This window comes from Hydractinia symbiolongicarpus, chromosome 7 (genome assembly GCF_029227915.1).
Source record: "Hydractinia symbiolongicarpus strain clone_291-10 chromosome 7, HSymV2.1, whole genome shotgun sequence".
In the NCBI taxonomy this organism is placed as follows: Eukaryota; Metazoa; Cnidaria; class Hydrozoa; order Anthoathecata; family Hydractiniidae; genus Hydractinia; species Hydractinia symbiolongicarpus.
In genome coordinates this window covers 9,886,297-9,901,646 of record NC_079881.1, presented here as the reverse complement: position 1 = coordinate 9,901,646, position 15,350 = coordinate 9,886,297, and the positions used below count along the sequence as shown (strand labels likewise).

Here is a 15,350-nt window from a genome sequence, read left to right as displayed (position 1 = left end):
TAACGGCACAGGGTCCACCGAGACTTGAACTCGGATCGCAAGATTCAGAGTCCTGAGTGCTAACCATTACACCATGGAACCTACAGAGGCTCTTCCGAGGTTCGCTTCGCGGAAACATCAATGATTCCGCCTGGGCTCGAACCGGGGACCTTGCGCGTGTAAAGCGCACGTGATAACCACTACACTACGGAATCTGGCAACTAACAAGCGACATGTTTTTGCTTTTTTCTCTAGCTATTTTAGCCTTGTATTGCTTTCCTTCGTCATAGGTTCCAAAATTCATTGGATTACGTAGTGTAGCGGTTATCACGTGCGCTTCACACGCGCAAGGTCCCCGGTTCGAGCCCGGGCGGAATCATTGTTGAGTTCTAGTTTTGTAAAAGGCGTCAAACATTTGATTCACTGCGGCTTTTAAAAGCCTAGCCCTGTGTGAGGATCGAACTCACGACCTTCAGATTATGAGACTGACGCGCTGCCTACTGCGCTAACAAGGCAATGTGCCCTAATCCGATGCATTTCAGAAGAACTTTGTTATTACAATGTCTTCTTGCAAATGACTAAAATATTTGAAGTGCCGTTGCCTCCAAACGCCCAATAGGTGCTTCCGAGGCACAAATAACGGCACAGGTTCCACCGAGACTTGATCTCGGATCGTAGGATTCATAGTCCTGAGTGCTAACCATTACACCATGGAACCTACAGAGGATCTTCCGAGGTTCGCTTCGCGGAAACATCAATGATTCCGCCCGGGCTCGAACCGGGGACCTTGCGCGTGTAAAGCGCACGTGATAACCACTACACTACGGAATCTGGCAACTAACAAGCGACATGTTTTTGCTTTTTTCTCTAGCTATTTTAGCCTGGTATTGCTTTCCTTCGTCATAGGTTACAAAATTCATTGGATTCCGTAGTGTAGCGGTTATCACGTGCGCTTCACACGCGCAAGGTCCCGGTTCGAGCCCGGGCGGAATCATTGTTGAGTTGCTAGTTTTGTAATAGGGGTCAAACATTTGATTCACTGCGGCTTTTAAAAGCCTTGCCCTGTGTAAGGATCGAACTCACGACCTTCAGATTATGAGACTGAGGCGCTGCCTACTGCGCTAACAAGGCACTTTGCCCTAATCCGATGCATTTCAGAAGAACGTTGTTATTACAATGTCTTCTTGCAAATGACTAAAATATTTGAAGTGCCGTTGCTTCCAAACGCCCAATAGGTGCTTCTGAGGCACAACTAACGGCACAGGTTCCACCGAGACTTGAACACGGATCGCAGGATTCAGAGTCCTGAGTGCTAACCATTACACCATGGAACCTACAGCGGCTCTTCCGAGGTTCGCTTCGCGGAAACATCAATGATTCCGCCCGGGCTCGAACCGGGGACCTTGCGCGTGTAAAGCGCACGTGATAACCACTACACTACGGAATCTGGCAACTAACAAGCGACATGTTTTTGCTTTTTTCTCTAGCTATTTTAGCCTGGTATTGCTTTCCTTCGTCATAGGTTACAAAATTCATTGGATTCCGTAGTGTAGCGGTTATCACGTGCGCTTCACACGCGCAAGGTCCCGGTTCGAGCCCGGGCGGAATCATTGTTGAGTTGCTAGTTTTGTAATAGGCGTCAAACATTTGATTCACTGCGGCTTTTAAAAGCCTTGCCCTGTGTAAGGATCGCACTCACGACCTTCAGATTATGAGACTGAGGCGCTGCCTACTGCGCTAACAAGGCACTGTGCCCTAATGCGATGCATTTCAGAAGAACGTTGTTATTACAATGTCTTCTTGCAAATGACTAAAATATTTGAAGTGCCGTTGCTTCCAAACGCCCCATAGGTGCTTCCGAGGCACAAATAACGGCACAGGTTCCACCGAGACTTGAACTCGGATCGCAAGATTCAGAGTCCTGAGTGCTAACCATTACACCATGGAACCTACAGAGGCTCTTCCGAGGTTCGCTTCGCGAAAACATCAATGATTCCGCCCGGGCTCGAACCGGGGACCTTGCGCGTGTTAAGCGCACGTGATAACCACTACACTACGGAATCTGGCAACTAACAAGCGACATGTTTTTGCTTTTTTCTCTAGCTATTTTAGCCTTGTATTGCTTTCTTTCGTCATCGGTTCCAAAATTCATTGGATTCCGTAGTGTAGCGGTTATCACATGCGCTTCACACGCCCAAGGTCCCCGGTTCGAGCCCGGCGGAATCATTGTTGAGTTGCTAGTTTTGTAATAGGCGTCAAACATTTGATTCACTGCGGCTTTTAAAAGCCTTGCCCTGTGTGAGGATCGAACTCACGACCCTCAGATTATGAGACTAACGCGCTGCCTACTGCGCTAACAAGGCACTGTGCCCTAATGCGATGCATTTCAGAAGAACGTTGTTATTACAATGTCTTCTTGCAAATGACTAAAATATTTGAAGTGCCGTTGCTTCCAAACGCCCCATAGGTGCTTCCGAGGCACAAATAACGGCACAGGTTCCACCGAGACTTGAACTCGGATCGCAAGATTCAGAGTCCTGAGTGCTAACCATTACACCATGGAACCTACAGAGGCTCTTCCGAGGTTCGCTTCGCGAAAACATCAATGATTCCGCCCGGGCTCGAACCGGGGACCTTGCGCGTGTAAAGCGCACGTGATAACCACTACACTACGGAATCTGGCAACTAACAAGAGACATGTTTTTGCTTTTTTCTCTAGCTATTTTAGCCTTGTATTGCTTTCCTCTGTCATCGGTTCCAAATTTCATTAGATTCCGTAGTGTAGCGGTTATCACGTGCGCTTCACACGCGCAAGGTCCCCGGTTCGAGCCCGGGCGGAATCATTGTTGAGTTGCTAGTTTTTTAATAGGCGTCAAACATTTGATTCACTGCGGCTTTTAAAAGCCTTGCCCTGTGTGAGGATCGAACTCACGACCTTCATATTATGAGACTGACGTGCTGCCAACTGCGCTAACAAGGCACTGTGCCCTAATCCGATGCATTTCAGAAGAACGTTGTTATTACAATGTCTTCTTGCAAATGACTAAAATATTTGAAGTGCCGTTGCTTCCAAACGCCCAATAGGTGTTTCCGAGGCACAAATAACGGCACAGGTTCCACTGAGACTTGAACTCGGATCGCAAGATTCAGAGTCCTGAGTGCTAACCTTTACACCATGGAACCTACAGAGGTTCTTCCGAGGTTCGCTTCGCGGAAACATCAATGATTCCGCCCGGGCTCGAACCGGGGACCTTGCGCGTGTAAAGCGCACGTGATATCCACTACACTACGAAATCTGGCAACTAACAAGCGACATGTTTTTGCTTTTTTCTCTAGCTATTTTAGCCTTGTATTGCTTTTCTTCGTCATAGGTTCCAAAATTCATTGGATTACGTAGTGTAGCGGATATCACGTGTGCTTCACACGCGCAAGGTTCTCGGTTCGAGCTCGGGCGGAATCATTGTTGAGTTGCTAGTTTTGTAATAGGCGTCAAACATTTGACTCACTGCGGCTTTTAAAAGCCTTGCCCTGTGTGAGGATCGAACTCTCGACCTTCAGATTGTGAGACTGACGTGCTGCCTAATGCGCTAACAAGGCACTGTGCCCTAATCCGATGCATTTCAGAAGAACGTTGTTATTACAATGTCTTCTTGCAAATGACTAAAATATTTGAAATGCCGTTGTTTCCAAACGCCCAATAGGTGCTTCCGAGGCACAAATAACGGCACAGGTTCCACCGAGACTTGAACTCGGATCGCAAGATTCAGAGTCCTGAGTGCTAACCATTACACCATGGAACCTACAGAGGCTCTTCCGAGGTTCGCTTCGCGGAAACATCAATGATTCCGCCCGGGCTCGAACCGGGGACCTTGCGCGTGTAAAGCGCACGTGATAACCACTACACTACAGAATCTGGCAACTAACAAGCGACATGTTTTTGCTTTTTTCTCTAGCTATTTTAGCCTTGTATTGCTTTCCTTCGTCATAGGTTCCAAAATTCATTGGATTACGTAGTGTAGCGGTTATCACGTGCGCTTCACACGCGCAAAGTTCTCGGTTCGAGCTCGGGCGAAATCATTGTTGAGTTGCTAGTTTTGTAATAGGCGTCAAACATTTGACCCACTGCGGCTTTTAAAAACCTTGCCCTGTGTGAGGATCAAACTCTCGATCTTCAGATTATGAGACTGACGTGCTGCCTACTGCGCTAACAAGGCACTGTGCCCTAATCCGATGCATTTCAGAAGAACGTTTTATTACAATGTCTTCTTGCAAATGACTAAAATATTTGAAGTGCCGTTGCTTCCAAACGCCCAATAGGTGTTTCCGAGGCACAAATAACGGCACAGGTTCCACCGAGACTTGAACTCGGATCGCAGGATTCAGAGTCCTGAGTGCTAACCATTACACCATGGAACCTACAGAGGCTCTTCCGAGGTTCGCTTCGCAGAAACATCAATGATTCCGCCCGGGCTCGAACCGGGGACCTTGCGCGTGTAAAGCGCACGTGATAACCACTACACAACGGAGTATGGCAACTAACAAGCGACATGTTTTTGCTTTTTTCTCTAGCTTATTTAGCCTTGTATTGCTTCCCTTCGTCATAGGTTTCAAAATTCATTGGATTACGTAGTGTAGCGGTTATCACGTGCGCTTCACACGCGCAAGGTACGCGGTTCGAGCTCGGGCGGAATCATTGTTGAGTTGCTAGTTTTGTAATAGGCGTCAAACATTTGATTCACTGCGGCTTTTAAAAGCCTTGCCCTGTGTGAGGATCGAACTCACGACCTTCAGATTATGAGACTGACGCGCTGCCTACTGCGCTAACAAGGCACTGTGCCCTAATCCGATGCATTTCAGAAGAACGTTGTTATTACAATGTCTTCTTGCAAATGACTAAAATATTTGAAGTGCCGTTGCTTCCAAACGCCCAATAGGTGCTTCCGAGGCACAAATAACGGCACAGGTTCCACCAAGACTTGAACTGGGATCGCAGGATTCAGAGTCCTGAGTGCTAACCATACACCATGGAACCTACAGAGGCTCTTCCGAGGTTCGCTTCGCGGAAACATCAATGATTCCGCCCGGGCTCGAACCGGGGACCTTGCGCGTGTAAAGCGCACGTGATAACCACTACACAACGGAGTATGGCAACTAACAAGCGACATGTTTTTGCTTTTTTCTCTAGCTATTTTGGCCTTGTATTGCTTTCCTTCGTCATAGGTTCCAAAATTCATTGGATTACGTAGTGTAGCGGTTATCCCGTGCGCCTCACACGCGCAAGGTCCCCGGTTCGAGATCGGGCGGAATCATTGTTGAGTTGCTAGTTTTGTAATAGGCGTCAAACATTTGATTCACTGCGGCTTTTAAAAGCCTTGCCCTGTGTGAGGATCAAACTCACGACCTTCAGATTATGAGACTGACGCGCTGCCTACTGCGCTAACAAGGCCCTATGCCCTATTCCGATGCATTTCAGAAGAACATTGTTATTACAATGTCTTCTTGCAAATGACTAAAATATTTGAAGTGCCGTTGCTTCCAAACGCCCAATAAGTGCTTCCGAGGGACAAATAACGGCACAGGTTCCACCGAGACTTGAACTCGGACCGCAAGATTCAGAGTCCTGAGTGCTAACCATTACACCATGGAACCTACAGAGGCTCTTCCGAGGTTCGCTTCGCGGAAACATCAATGATTCCGCCCGGGCTCGAACCGGGGACCTTGCGCGTGTAAAGCGCACGTGATAACCACTACACTACGGAATCTGGCAACTAACAAGCGACATGTTTGTGCTTTTTTCTCTAGCTATTTTAGCCTTGCATTGCTTTCCTTCGTCATAGGTTCCAAAATTCATTGGATTACGTAGTGTAGCGGTTATCACGTGCGCTTCACACACGCAAGGTCCCCGGTTCGAGCCCGGGCGGAATAATTGTTGAGTTGCTAGTTTTGTAATAGGCGTCAAACATTTGATTCACTGCGGCTTTTAAAAGCCTTGCCCTGTGTGAGGATCGAACTCACGACCTTCAGATTATGAGACTGACGCGCTGCCTACTGCGCTAACAAGGCAGTGTGCCCTAATCCGATGCATTTCAGAAGAACGTTGTTATTACAATGTCTTCTTGCAAATGACTAAAATATTTGAAGTGCCGTTGCTTCCAAACGCCTAATAGGTGCTTCCGAGGCACAAATAACGGCACAGGTTCCACTGAGACTTGAACTCGGATCGCAAGATTCAGAGTCCTGAGTGCTAACCTTTACACCATGGAACCTACAGAGGCTCTTCCGAGGTTCGCTTCGCGGAAACATCAATGATTCCGCCCGGGCTCGAACCGGGGACCTTGCGCGTGTAAAGCGCACGTGATATCCACTACACTACGAAATCTGGCAACTAACAAGCGACATGTTTTTGCTTTTTTCTCTAGCTATTTTAGCCTTGTATTGCTTTTCTTCGTCATAGGTTCCAAAATTCATTGGATTACGTAGTGTAGCGGATATCACGTGTGCTTCACACGCGCAAGGTTCCCGGTTCGAGCTCGGGCGGAATCATTGTTGAGTTGCTAGTTTTGTAATAGGCGTCAAACATTTGACTCACTGCGGCTTTTAAAAGCCTTGCCCTGTGTGAGGATCGAACTCTCGACCTTCAGATTATGAGACTGACGTGCTGCCTAATGCGCTAACAAGGCACTGTGCCCTAATCCGATGCATTTCAGAAGAACGTTGTTATTACAATGTCTTCTTGCAAATGACTAAAATATTTGAAATGCCGTTGTTTCCAAACGCCCAATAGGTGCTTCCGAGGCACAAATAACGGCACAGGTTCCACCGAGACTTGAACTCGGATCGCAAGATTCAGAGTCCTGAGTGCTAACCATTACACCATGGAACCTACAGAGGCTCTTCCGAGGTTCGCTTCGCGGAAACATCAATGATTCCGCCCGGGCTCGAACCGGGGACCTTGCGCGTGTAAAGCGCACGTGATAACCACTACACTACGGAATCTGGCAACTAACAAGCGACATGTTTTTGCTTTTTTCTCTAGCTATTTTAGCCTTGTATTGCTTTCCTTCGTCATAGGTTCCAAAATTCATTGGATTACGTAGTGTAGCGGTTATCACGTGCGCTTCACACGCGCAAAGTTCTCGGTTCGAGCTCGGGCGAAATCATTGTTGAGTTGCTAGTTTATTAATAGGCGTCAAACATTTGACCCACTGCGGCTTTTAAAAGCCTTGCCCTGTGTGAGGATCAAACTCTCGATCTTCAGATTATGAGACTGACGTGCTGCCTACTGCGCTAACAAGGCACTGTGCCCTAATCCGATGCATTTCAGAAGAACGTTGTTATTACAATGTCTTCTTGCAAATGACTAAAATATTTGAAGTGCCGTTGCTTCCAAACGCCCAATAGGTGTTTCCGAGGCACAAATAACGGCACAGGTTCCACCGAGACTTGAACTCGGATCGCAGGATTCAGAGTCCTGAGTGCTAACCATTACACCATGGAACCTACAGAGGCTCTTCCGAGGTTCGCTTCGCGGAAACATCAATGATTCCGCCCGGGCTCGAACCGGGGACCTTGCGCGTGTAAAGCGCACGTGATAACCACTACACAACGGGGTATGGCAACTAACAAGGGACATGTTTTTGCTTTTTTTTCTAGCTTATTTAGCCTTGTATTGCTTCCCTTCGTCATAGGTTTCAAAATTCATTGGATTACGTAGTGTAGCGGTTATCACGTGCGCTTCACACGCGCAAGGTCCGCGGTTCGAGCTCGGGCGGAATCATTGTTGAGTTGCTAGTTTTGTAATAGGCGTCAAACATTTGATTCACTGCGGCTTTTAAAAGCCTTGCCCTGTGTGAGGATCGAACTCACGACCTTCAGATTATGAGACTGACGCGCTGCCTACTGCGCTAACAAGGCACTGTGCCCTAATTCGATGCATTTCAGAAGAACGTTGTTATTACAATGTCTTCTTGCAAATGACTAAAATATTTGAAGTGCCGTTGCTTCCAAACGCCCAATAGGTGCTTCCGAGGAACAAATAACGGCACAGGTTCCACCAAGACTTGAACTGGGATCGCAGGATTCAGAGTCCTGAGTGCTAACCATACACCATGGAACCTACAGAGGCTCTTCCGAGGTTCGCTTCGCGGAAACATCAATGATTCCGCCCGGGCTCGAACCGGGGACCTTGCGCGTGTAAAGCGCACGTGATAACCACTACACTACGGAATCTGGCAACTAACAAGCGACATGTTTTTGCTTTTTTCTCTAGCTATTTTGGCCTTGTATTGCTTTCCTTCGTCATAGGTTCCAAAATTCATTGGATTACGTAGTGTAGCGGTTATCCCGTGCGCCTCACACGCGCAAGGTCCCCGGTTTGAGATCGGGCGGAATCATTGTTGAGTTGCTAGTTTTGTAATAGGCGTCAAACATTTGATTCACTGCGGCTTTTAAAAGCCTTGCCCTGTGTGGGGATCAAACTCACGACCTTCAGATTATGAGACTGACGCGCTGCCTACTGCGCTAACAAGGCCCTATGCCCTATTCCGATGCATTTCAGAAGAACATTGTTATTACAATGTCTTCTTGCAAATGACTAAAATATTTGAAGTGCCGTTGCTTCCAAACGCCCAATAAGTGCTTCCGAGGGACAAATAACGGCACAGGTTCCACCGAGACTTGAACTCGGACCGCAAGATTCAGAGTCCTGAGTGCTAACCATTACACCATGGAACCTACAGAGGCTCTTCCGAGGTTCGCTTCGCGGAAACATCAATGATTCCGCCCGGGCTCGAACCGGGGACCTTGCGCGTGTAAAGCGCACGTGATAACCACTACACTACGGAATCTGGCAACTAACAAGCGACATGTTTGTGCTTTTTTCTCTAGCTATTTTAGCCTTGTATTGCTTTCCTTCGTCATAGGTTCCAAAATTCATTGGATTCCGTAGTGTAGCGGTTATCACGTGCGCTTCACACGCGCAAGGTCCCCGGTTCGAGCCCGGGCGGAATCATTGTTGAGTTGCTAGTTTTGTAACAGGCGTCAAACATTTGATTCACTGCGGCTTTTAAAAGCCTTGCCCTGTGTGAGGATCGAACTCACGACCTTCAGATTATGAGACTGACGCGCTGCCTACTGCGCTAACAAGGCACTGTGCCCTAATCCGATGCATTTCAGAAGAACGTTGTTATTACAATGTCTTCTTGCTAATGACTAAAATATTTCAAGTGCCGTTGCTTCCAAACGCCCAATAGGTGCTTCCAAGGCACAACTAACGGCACAGGTTCCACCGAGACTTGAACTCGGATCGCAGGATTCAGAGTCCTGAGTGCCAACCATTACACCATGGAACCTACAGAGGCTCTTCCGAGGTTCGCTTCGCGGAAACATCAATGATTCCGCCCGGGCTCGAACCAGGGACTTTGCACGTGTTAAGTGCACGTGATAACCACTACACTACGGAATCTGGCAACTAACAAGCGACCTGTTTTTGCTTTTTTCTCTAGCTATTTTAGCCTTGTATTGCTTTCCTTCGTCATAGGTTCCAAAATTCATTGGATTCCGTAGTGTAGCGGTTATCACGTGCGCTTCACACGCGCAAGGTCCCCGGTTCGAGCCGGGGCGGAATCATTGTTGAGTTGCTAGTTTTGTAATAGGCGTCAAAAATTTGATTCACTGCGGCTTTTAAAAGCCTTGCCCTGTGTGAGGATTGAACTCACGACCTTCAGATTATGAGACTGACGCGCTGCCTACTGCGCTAACAAGGCACTGTGCCCTAATCCGATGCATTCCAGAAGAACGTTGTTATTACAATGTCTTCTTGCAAATGACTAAAATATTTGAAGTGCCGTTGCTTCCAAACGCCCAATAGGTGCTTCCGAGGCACAAATAACGGCACAGGTTCCACCGATACTTGAACTCGGATCGCAAGATTCAGAGTGCTGAGTGCTAACCATTACACCATGGAACCTACAGAGGCTCTTCTGAGGTTCGCTTCGCGGAAACATCAATGATTCCGCCCGGTCTCGAACCGGGGACCTTGCGCGTGTAAAGCGCACGTGATAACCACTACACTACGGAATCTGGCAACTAACAAGCGACATGTTTTTGCTTTTTTCTCTAGCTATTTTAGCCTTGTATTGCTTTTCTTCGTCATAGGTTCCAAAATTCATTGGATTACGTAGTGTAGCGGATATCACGTGTGCTTCACACGCGCAAGGTTCCCGGTTCGAGCTCGGGCGGAATCATTGTTGAGTTGCTAGTTTTGTAATAGGCGTCAAACATTTGACTCACTGCGGCTTTTAAAAGCCTTGCCCTGTGTGAGGATCGAACTCTCGACCTTCAGATTATGAGACTGACGTGCTGCCTAATGCGCTAACAAGGCACTGTGCCCTAATCCGATGCATTTCAGAAGAACGTTGTTATTACAATGTCTTCTTGCAAATGACTAAAATATTTGAAATGCCGTTGTTTCCAAACGCCCAATAGGTGCTTCCGAGGCACAAATAACGGCACAGGTTCCACCGAGACTTGAACTCGGATCGCAAGATTCAGAGTCCTGAGTGCTAACCATTACACCATGGAACCTACAGAGGCTCTTCCGAGGTTCGCTTCGCGGAAACATCAATGATTCCGCCCGGGCTCGAACCGGGGACCTTGCGCGTGTAAAGCGCACGTGATAACCACTACACTACGGAATCTGGCAACTAACAAGCGACATGTTTTTGCTTTTTTCTCTAGCTATTTTAGCCTTGTATTGCTTTCCTTCGTCATAGGTTCCAAAATTCATTGGATTACGTAGTGTAGCGGTTATCACGTGCGCTTCACACGCGCAAAGTTCTCGGTTCGAGCTCGGGCGAAATCATTGTTGAGTTGCTAGTTTATTAATAGGCGTCAAACATTTGACCCACTGCGGCTTTTAAAAGCCTTGCCCTGTGTGAGGATCAAACTCTCGATCTTCAGATTATGAGACTGACGTGCTGCCTACTGCGCTAACAAGGCACTGTGCCCTAATCCGATGCATTTCAGAAGAACGTTGTTATTACAATGTCTTCTTGCAAATGACTAAAATATTTGAAGTGCCGTTGCTTCCAAACGCCCAATAGCTGTTTCCGAGGCACAAATAACGGCACAGGTTCCACCGAGACTTGAACTCGGATCGCAGGATTCAGAGTCCTGAGTGCTAACCATTACACCATGGAACCTACAGAGGCTCTTCCGAGGTTCGCTTCGCGGAAACATCAATGATTCCGCCCGGGCTCGAACCGGGGACCTTGCGCGTGTAAAGCGCACGTGATAACCACTACACAACGGGGTATGGCAACTAACAAGGGACATGTTTTTGCTTTTTTTTCTAGCTTATTTAGCCTTGTATTGCTTCCCTTCGTCATAGGTTTCAAAATTCATTGGATTACGTAGTGTAGCGGTTATCACGTGCGCTTCACACGCGCAAGGTCCGCGGTTCGAGCTCGGGCGGAATCATTGTTGAGTTGCTAGTTTTGTAATAGGCGTCAAACATTTGATTCACTGCGGCTTTTAAAAGCCTTGCCCTGTGTGAGGATCGAACTCACGACCTTCAGATTATGAGACTGACGCGCTGCCTACTGCGCTAACAAGGCACTGTGCCCTAATTCGATGCATTTCAGAAGAACGTTGTTATTACAATGTCTTCTTGCAAATGACTAAAATATTTGAAGTGCCGTTGCTTCCAAACGCCCAATAGGTGCTTCCGAGGAACAAATAACGGCACAGGTTCCACCAAGACTTGAACTGGGATCGCAGGATTCAGAGTCCTGAGTGCTAACCATACACCATGGAACCTACAGAGGCTCTTCCGAGGTTCGCTTCGCGGAAACATCAATGATTCCGCCCGGGCTCGAACCGGGGACCTTGCGCGTGTAAAGCGCACGTGATAACCACTACACTACGGAATCTGGCAACTAACAAGCGACATGTTTTTGCTTTTTTCTCTAGCTATTTTGGCCTTGTATTGCTTTCCTTCGTCATAGGTTCCAAAATTCATTGGATTACGTAGTGTAGCGGTTATCCCGTGCGCCTCACACGCGCAAGGTCCCCGGTTTGAGATCGGGCGGAATCATTGTTGAGTTGCTAGTTTTGTAATAGGCGTCAAACATTTGATTCACTGCGGCTTTTAAAAGCCTTGCCCTGTGTGGGGATCAAACTCACGACCTTCAGATTATGAGACTGACGCGCTGCCTACTGCGCTAACAAGGCCCTATGCCCTATTCCGATGCATTTCAGAAGAACATTGTTATTACAATGTCTTCTTGCAAATGACTAAAATATTTGAAGTGCCGTTGCTTCCAAACGCCCAATAAGTGCTTCCGAGGGACAAATAACGGCACAGGTTCCACCGAGACTTGAACTCGGACCGCAAGATTCAGAGTCCTGAGTGCTAACCATTACACCATGGAACCTACAGAGGCTCTTCCGAGGTTCGCTTCGCGGAAACATCAATGATTCCGCCCGGGCTCGAACCGGGGACCTTGCGCGTGTAAAGCGCACGTGATAACCACTACACTACGGAATCTGGCAACTAACAAGCGACATGTTTGTGCTTTTTTCTCTAGCTATTTTAGCCTTGTATTGCTTTCCTTCGTCATAGGTTCCAAAATTCATTGGATTCCGTAGTGTAGCGGTTATCACGTGCGCTTCACACGCGCAAGGTCCCCGGTTCGAGCCCGGGCGGAATCATTGTTGAGTTGCTAGTTTTGTAACAGGCGTCAAACATTTGATTCACTGCGGCTTTTAAAAGCCTTGCCCTGTGTGAGGATCGAACTCACGACCTTCAGATTATGAGACTGACGCGCTGCCTACTGCGCTAACAAGGCACTGTGCCCTAATCCGATGCATTTCAGAAGAACGTTGTTATTACAATGTCTTCTTGCTAATGACTAAAATATTTCAAGTGCCGTTGCTTCCAAACGCCCAATAGGTGCTTCCAAGGCACAACTAACGGCACAGGTTCCACCGAGACTTGAACTCGGATCGCAGGATTCAGAGTCCTGAGTGCCAACCATTACACCATGGAACCTACAGAGGCTCTTCCGAGGTTCGCTTCGCGGAAACATCAATGATTCCGCCCGGGCTCGAACCAGGGACTTTGCACGTGTTAAGTGCACGTGATAACCACTACACTACGGAATCTGGCAACTAACAAGCGACCTGTTTTTGCTTTTTTCTCTAGCTATTTTAGCCTTGTATTGCTTTCCTTCGTCATAGGTTCCAAAATTCATTGGATTCCGTAGTGTAGCGGTTATCACGTGCGCTTCACACGCGCAAGGTCCCCGGTTCGAGCCGGGGCGGAATCATTGTTGAGTTGCTAGTTTTGTAATAGGCGTCAAAAATTTGATTCACTGCGGCTTTTAAAAGCCTTGCCCTGTGTGAGGATTGAACTCACGACCTTCAGATTATGAGACTGACGCGCTGCCTACTGCGCTAACAAGGCACTGTGCCCTAATCCGATGCATTCCAGAAGAACGTTGTTATTACAATGTCTTCTTGCAAATGACTAAAATATTTGAAGTGCCGTTGCTTCCAAACGCCCAATAGGTGCTTCCGAGGCACAAATAACGGCACAGGTTCCACCGATACTTGAACTCGGATCGCAAGATTCAGAGTGCTGAGTGCTAACCATTACACCATGGAACCTACAGAGGCTCTTCTGAGGTTCGCTTCGCGGAAACATCAATGATTCCGCCCGGTCTCGAACCGGGGACCTTGCGCGTGTAAAGCGCACGTGATAACCACTACACTACGGAATCTGGCAACTAACAAGCGACATGTTTTTGCTTTTTTCTCTAGCTTTTTTAGCCTTGTATTGCTTTCCTTTGTCATCGGTTCCAAAATTCATTGGATTCCGTAGTGTAGCGGTTATCACGTGCGCTTCACACGCGCAAGGTCCCCGGTTCGAACCCGGGCGGAATCATTGTTGAGTTGCTAGTTTTGTAATAGGCGTCAAACATTTGATTCACTGCGGCTTTTAAATGCCTTGCCCTGTGTGAGGATCGAACTCACGACCTTCAGATTATGAGACTGACGCGCTGCCTACTGCGCTAACAAGGCACTGTGCCCTAATCCGATGCATTTCAGAAGAACGTTGTTATTACAATGTCTTCTTGCAAATGACTAAAATATTTGGAGTGCCGTTGCTTCCAAACGCCCAATAGGTGCTTCCGAGGCACAACTAACGGCACGGGTTCCACCGAGACTTGAACTCCGATCGCAGGATTCAGAGTCCTGAGTGCTAACCATTACACCTGGGAACCTACAGAGGCTCTTCCGAGGTTCGCTTCGCGGAAACATCATTGATTCCACCCGGGCTCGAACCGGGGACCTTGCGCGTGTTAAGCGCACGTGATAACCACTACACTACGGAATCTGGCAACTAACAAGCGACATGTTTTTGCTTTTTTCTCTAGCTATTTTAGCCTTGTATTGCTTTCCTTCGTCATAGGTTCCAAACTTCATTGGATTCCGTAGTGTAGCGTTTATCACGTGCGCTTCACACGCGCAAGGTCCCCAGTTCGAGCCCGGGCGGAATCATTGTTGAGTTGCTAGTTTTGTAATAGGCGTCAAACATTTGATACACTGCGGCTTTTAAAAGCCTTGCCCTGTGTGAGGATCAAACTCAAAACCTTCAGATTATGAGACTGACGTGCTGCCTAATGCGCTAACAAGGCACTGTGCCCTAATCCGATGCATTTCAGAAGAACGTTGTTATTACAATGTCTTCTTGCAAATGACTAAAATATTTGAAATGCCGTTGTTTCCAAACGCCCAATAGGTGCTTCCGAGGCACAAATAACGGCACAGGTTCCACCGAGACTTGAACTCGGATCGCAAGATTCAGAGTCCTGAGTGCTAACCACTACACCATGGAACCTACAGAGGCTCTTCCGAGGTTCGCTTCGCGGAAACATCAATGATTCCGCCCGGGCTCGAACCGGGGACCTTGCGCGTGTAAAGCGCACGTGATAACCACTACACTACGGAATCTGGCAACTAACAAGCGACATGTTTTTGCTTTTTTCTCTAGCTATTTTAGCCTTGTATTGCTTTCCTTCGTCATAGGTTCCAAAATTCATTGGATTACGTAGTGTAGCGGTTATCACGTGCGCTTCACACGCGCAAAGTTCTCGGTTCGAGCTCGGGCGAAATCATTGTTGAGTTGCTAGTTTTGTAATAGGCGTCAAACATTTGACCCACTGCGGCTTTTAAAAGCCTTGCCCTGTGTGAGGATCAAACTCTCGATCTTCAGATTATGAGACTGACGTGCTGCCTACTGCGCTAACAAGGCACTGTGCCCTAATCCGATGCATTTCAGAAGAACGTTTTATTACAATGTCTTCTTG

The 15,350-nt window shown here is 47.6% G+C and overlaps 47 non-coding genes across 47 annotated transcripts; 6 read left to right on the top strand and 41 right to left on the bottom strand.

Moving 5' to 3' along the window:
• Positions 1-121: 121 nt before the first annotated feature.
• Trnav-uac (transfer RNA valine (anticodon UAC)) lies at positions 122-194 on the bottom strand. Its single transcript has one exon. It is a non-coding gene; the product is annotated as a tRNA-Val (tRNA).
• A 431-nt stretch (positions 195-625) lies between these two features.
• On the bottom strand, positions 626-697 carry Trnah-aug (transfer RNA histidin (anticodon AUG)). Its single transcript has one exon. It is a non-coding gene; the product is annotated as a tRNA-His (tRNA).
• Positions 698-737: 40 nt separating this feature from the next.
• On the bottom strand, positions 738-810 carry Trnav-uac (transfer RNA valine (anticodon UAC)). Its single transcript has one exon. It is a non-coding gene; the product is annotated as a tRNA-Val (tRNA).
• A 91-nt stretch (positions 811-901) lies between these two features.
• Positions 902-973, top strand: Trnav-cac (transfer RNA valine (anticodon CAC)). Its single transcript has one exon. It is a non-coding gene; the product is annotated as a tRNA-Val (tRNA).
• Positions 974-1,353: 380 nt separating this feature from the next.
• On the bottom strand, positions 1,354-1,426 carry Trnav-uac (transfer RNA valine (anticodon UAC)). Its single transcript has one exon. It is a non-coding gene; the product is annotated as a tRNA-Val (tRNA).
• A 91-nt stretch (positions 1,427-1,517) lies between these two features.
• Trnav-cac (transfer RNA valine (anticodon CAC)) lies at positions 1,518-1,589 on the top strand. Its single transcript has one exon. It is a non-coding gene; the product is annotated as a tRNA-Val (tRNA).
• Positions 1,590-1,857: 268 nt separating this feature from the next.
• Trnaq-cug (transfer RNA glutamine (anticodon CUG)) lies at positions 1,858-1,929 on the bottom strand. The gene has a single exon. It is a non-coding gene; the product is annotated as a tRNA-Gln (tRNA).
• Positions 1,930-1,969: 40 nt separating this feature from the next.
• Positions 1,970-2,042, bottom strand: Trnav-aac (transfer RNA valine (anticodon AAC)). The gene has a single exon. It is a non-coding gene; the product is annotated as a tRNA-Val (tRNA).
• Positions 2,043-2,473: 431 nt separating this feature from the next.
• On the bottom strand, positions 2,474-2,545 carry Trnaq-cug (transfer RNA glutamine (anticodon CUG)). Its single transcript has one exon. It is a non-coding gene; the product is annotated as a tRNA-Gln (tRNA).
• A 40-nt stretch (positions 2,546-2,585) lies between these two features.
• On the bottom strand, positions 2,586-2,658 carry Trnav-uac (transfer RNA valine (anticodon UAC)). Its single transcript has one exon. It is a non-coding gene; the product is annotated as a tRNA-Val (tRNA).
• Positions 2,659-2,749: 91 nt separating this feature from the next.
• Positions 2,750-2,822, top strand: Trnav-cac (transfer RNA valine (anticodon CAC)). The gene has a single exon. It is a non-coding gene; the product is annotated as a tRNA-Val (tRNA).
• A 380-nt stretch (positions 2,823-3,202) lies between these two features.
• On the bottom strand, positions 3,203-3,275 carry Trnav-uac (transfer RNA valine (anticodon UAC)). The gene has a single exon. It is a non-coding gene; the product is annotated as a tRNA-Val (tRNA).
• Positions 3,276-3,707: 432 nt separating this feature from the next.
• On the bottom strand, positions 3,708-3,779 carry Trnaq-cug (transfer RNA glutamine (anticodon CUG)). Its single transcript has one exon. It is a non-coding gene; the product is annotated as a tRNA-Gln (tRNA).
• Positions 3,780-3,819: 40 nt separating this feature from the next.
• Positions 3,820-3,892, bottom strand: Trnav-uac (transfer RNA valine (anticodon UAC)). The gene has a single exon. It is a non-coding gene; the product is annotated as a tRNA-Val (tRNA).
• A 431-nt stretch (positions 3,893-4,323) lies between these two features.
• Trnaq-cug (transfer RNA glutamine (anticodon CUG)) lies at positions 4,324-4,395 on the bottom strand. The gene has a single exon. It is a non-coding gene; the product is annotated as a tRNA-Gln (tRNA).
• Positions 4,396-4,736: 341 nt separating this feature from the next.
• Positions 4,737-4,809, bottom strand: Trnam-cau (transfer RNA methionine (anticodon CAU)). Its single transcript has one exon. It is a non-coding gene; the product is annotated as a tRNA-Met (tRNA).
• Positions 4,810-5,556: 747 nt separating this feature from the next.
• Positions 5,557-5,628, bottom strand: Trnaq-cug (transfer RNA glutamine (anticodon CUG)). Its single transcript has one exon. It is a non-coding gene; the product is annotated as a tRNA-Gln (tRNA).
• Positions 5,629-5,668: 40 nt separating this feature from the next.
• Trnav-uac (transfer RNA valine (anticodon UAC)) lies at positions 5,669-5,741 on the bottom strand. The gene has a single exon. It is a non-coding gene; the product is annotated as a tRNA-Val (tRNA).
• A 228-nt stretch (positions 5,742-5,969) lies between these two features.
• Trnam-cau (transfer RNA methionine (anticodon CAU)) lies at positions 5,970-6,042 on the bottom strand. The gene has a single exon. It is a non-coding gene; the product is annotated as a tRNA-Met (tRNA).
• A 243-nt stretch (positions 6,043-6,285) lies between these two features.
• Positions 6,286-6,358, bottom strand: Trnav-uac (transfer RNA valine (anticodon UAC)). The gene has a single exon. It is a non-coding gene; the product is annotated as a tRNA-Val (tRNA).
• A 432-nt stretch (positions 6,359-6,790) lies between these two features.
• Positions 6,791-6,862, bottom strand: Trnaq-cug (transfer RNA glutamine (anticodon CUG)). The gene has a single exon. It is a non-coding gene; the product is annotated as a tRNA-Gln (tRNA).
• Positions 6,863-6,902: 40 nt separating this feature from the next.
• On the bottom strand, positions 6,903-6,975 carry Trnav-uac (transfer RNA valine (anticodon UAC)). The gene has a single exon. It is a non-coding gene; the product is annotated as a tRNA-Val (tRNA).
• A 432-nt stretch (positions 6,976-7,407) lies between these two features.
• Trnaq-cug (transfer RNA glutamine (anticodon CUG)) lies at positions 7,408-7,479 on the bottom strand. The gene has a single exon. It is a non-coding gene; the product is annotated as a tRNA-Gln (tRNA).
• A 341-nt stretch (positions 7,480-7,820) lies between these two features.
• Trnam-cau (transfer RNA methionine (anticodon CAU)) lies at positions 7,821-7,893 on the bottom strand. Its single transcript has one exon. It is a non-coding gene; the product is annotated as a tRNA-Met (tRNA).
• A 242-nt stretch (positions 7,894-8,135) lies between these two features.
• Positions 8,136-8,208, bottom strand: Trnav-uac (transfer RNA valine (anticodon UAC)). The gene has a single exon. It is a non-coding gene; the product is annotated as a tRNA-Val (tRNA).
• A 432-nt stretch (positions 8,209-8,640) lies between these two features.
• Positions 8,641-8,712, bottom strand: Trnaq-cug (transfer RNA glutamine (anticodon CUG)). The gene has a single exon. It is a non-coding gene; the product is annotated as a tRNA-Gln (tRNA).
• Positions 8,713-8,752: 40 nt separating this feature from the next.
• On the bottom strand, positions 8,753-8,825 carry Trnav-uac (transfer RNA valine (anticodon UAC)). The gene has a single exon. It is a non-coding gene; the product is annotated as a tRNA-Val (tRNA).
• Positions 8,826-8,916: 91 nt separating this feature from the next.
• Trnav-cac (transfer RNA valine (anticodon CAC)) lies at positions 8,917-8,989 on the top strand. Its single transcript has one exon. It is a non-coding gene; the product is annotated as a tRNA-Val (tRNA).
• A 64-nt stretch (positions 8,990-9,053) lies between these two features.
• Positions 9,054-9,126, bottom strand: Trnam-cau (transfer RNA methionine (anticodon CAU)). The gene has a single exon. It is a non-coding gene; the product is annotated as a tRNA-Met (tRNA).
• A 243-nt stretch (positions 9,127-9,369) lies between these two features.
• Trnav-aac (transfer RNA valine (anticodon AAC)) lies at positions 9,370-9,442 on the bottom strand. Its single transcript has one exon. It is a non-coding gene; the product is annotated as a tRNA-Val (tRNA).
• A 544-nt stretch (positions 9,443-9,986) lies between these two features.
• Positions 9,987-10,059, bottom strand: Trnav-uac (transfer RNA valine (anticodon UAC)). The gene has a single exon. It is a non-coding gene; the product is annotated as a tRNA-Val (tRNA).
• Positions 10,060-10,491: 432 nt separating this feature from the next.
• Trnaq-cug (transfer RNA glutamine (anticodon CUG)) lies at positions 10,492-10,563 on the bottom strand. Its single transcript has one exon. It is a non-coding gene; the product is annotated as a tRNA-Gln (tRNA).
• A 40-nt stretch (positions 10,564-10,603) lies between these two features.
• Positions 10,604-10,676, bottom strand: Trnav-uac (transfer RNA valine (anticodon UAC)). The gene has a single exon. It is a non-coding gene; the product is annotated as a tRNA-Val (tRNA).
• Positions 10,677-11,108: 432 nt separating this feature from the next.
• On the bottom strand, positions 11,109-11,180 carry Trnaq-cug (transfer RNA glutamine (anticodon CUG)). The gene has a single exon. It is a non-coding gene; the product is annotated as a tRNA-Gln (tRNA).
• Positions 11,181-11,521: 341 nt separating this feature from the next.
• On the bottom strand, positions 11,522-11,594 carry Trnam-cau (transfer RNA methionine (anticodon CAU)). Its single transcript has one exon. It is a non-coding gene; the product is annotated as a tRNA-Met (tRNA).
• A 242-nt stretch (positions 11,595-11,836) lies between these two features.
• Trnav-uac (transfer RNA valine (anticodon UAC)) lies at positions 11,837-11,909 on the bottom strand. Its single transcript has one exon. It is a non-coding gene; the product is annotated as a tRNA-Val (tRNA).
• A 432-nt stretch (positions 11,910-12,341) lies between these two features.
• Positions 12,342-12,413, bottom strand: Trnaq-cug (transfer RNA glutamine (anticodon CUG)). Its single transcript has one exon. It is a non-coding gene; the product is annotated as a tRNA-Gln (tRNA).
• Positions 12,414-12,453: 40 nt separating this feature from the next.
• On the bottom strand, positions 12,454-12,526 carry Trnav-uac (transfer RNA valine (anticodon UAC)). Its single transcript has one exon. It is a non-coding gene; the product is annotated as a tRNA-Val (tRNA).
• A 91-nt stretch (positions 12,527-12,617) lies between these two features.
• On the top strand, positions 12,618-12,690 carry Trnav-cac (transfer RNA valine (anticodon CAC)). Its single transcript has one exon. It is a non-coding gene; the product is annotated as a tRNA-Val (tRNA).
• Positions 12,691-12,754: 64 nt separating this feature from the next.
• On the bottom strand, positions 12,755-12,827 carry Trnam-cau (transfer RNA methionine (anticodon CAU)). Its single transcript has one exon. It is a non-coding gene; the product is annotated as a tRNA-Met (tRNA).
• A 243-nt stretch (positions 12,828-13,070) lies between these two features.
• Positions 13,071-13,143, bottom strand: Trnav-aac (transfer RNA valine (anticodon AAC)). The gene has a single exon. It is a non-coding gene; the product is annotated as a tRNA-Val (tRNA).
• A 544-nt stretch (positions 13,144-13,687) lies between these two features.
• Positions 13,688-13,760, bottom strand: Trnav-uac (transfer RNA valine (anticodon UAC)). Its single transcript has one exon. It is a non-coding gene; the product is annotated as a tRNA-Val (tRNA).
• Positions 13,761-13,851: 91 nt separating this feature from the next.
• On the top strand, positions 13,852-13,924 carry Trnav-cac (transfer RNA valine (anticodon CAC)). The gene has a single exon. It is a non-coding gene; the product is annotated as a tRNA-Val (tRNA).
• Positions 13,925-13,988: 64 nt separating this feature from the next.
• Positions 13,989-14,061, bottom strand: Trnam-cau (transfer RNA methionine (anticodon CAU)). Its single transcript has one exon. It is a non-coding gene; the product is annotated as a tRNA-Met (tRNA).
• Positions 14,062-14,304: 243 nt separating this feature from the next.
• Trnav-aac (transfer RNA valine (anticodon AAC)) lies at positions 14,305-14,377 on the bottom strand. Its single transcript has one exon. It is a non-coding gene; the product is annotated as a tRNA-Val (tRNA).
• Positions 14,378-14,809: 432 nt separating this feature from the next.
• Trnaq-cug (transfer RNA glutamine (anticodon CUG)) lies at positions 14,810-14,881 on the bottom strand. The gene has a single exon. It is a non-coding gene; the product is annotated as a tRNA-Gln (tRNA).
• Positions 14,882-14,921: 40 nt separating this feature from the next.
• Trnav-uac (transfer RNA valine (anticodon UAC)) lies at positions 14,922-14,994 on the bottom strand. Its single transcript has one exon. It is a non-coding gene; the product is annotated as a tRNA-Val (tRNA).
• Positions 14,995-15,350: the final 356 nt, after the last annotated feature.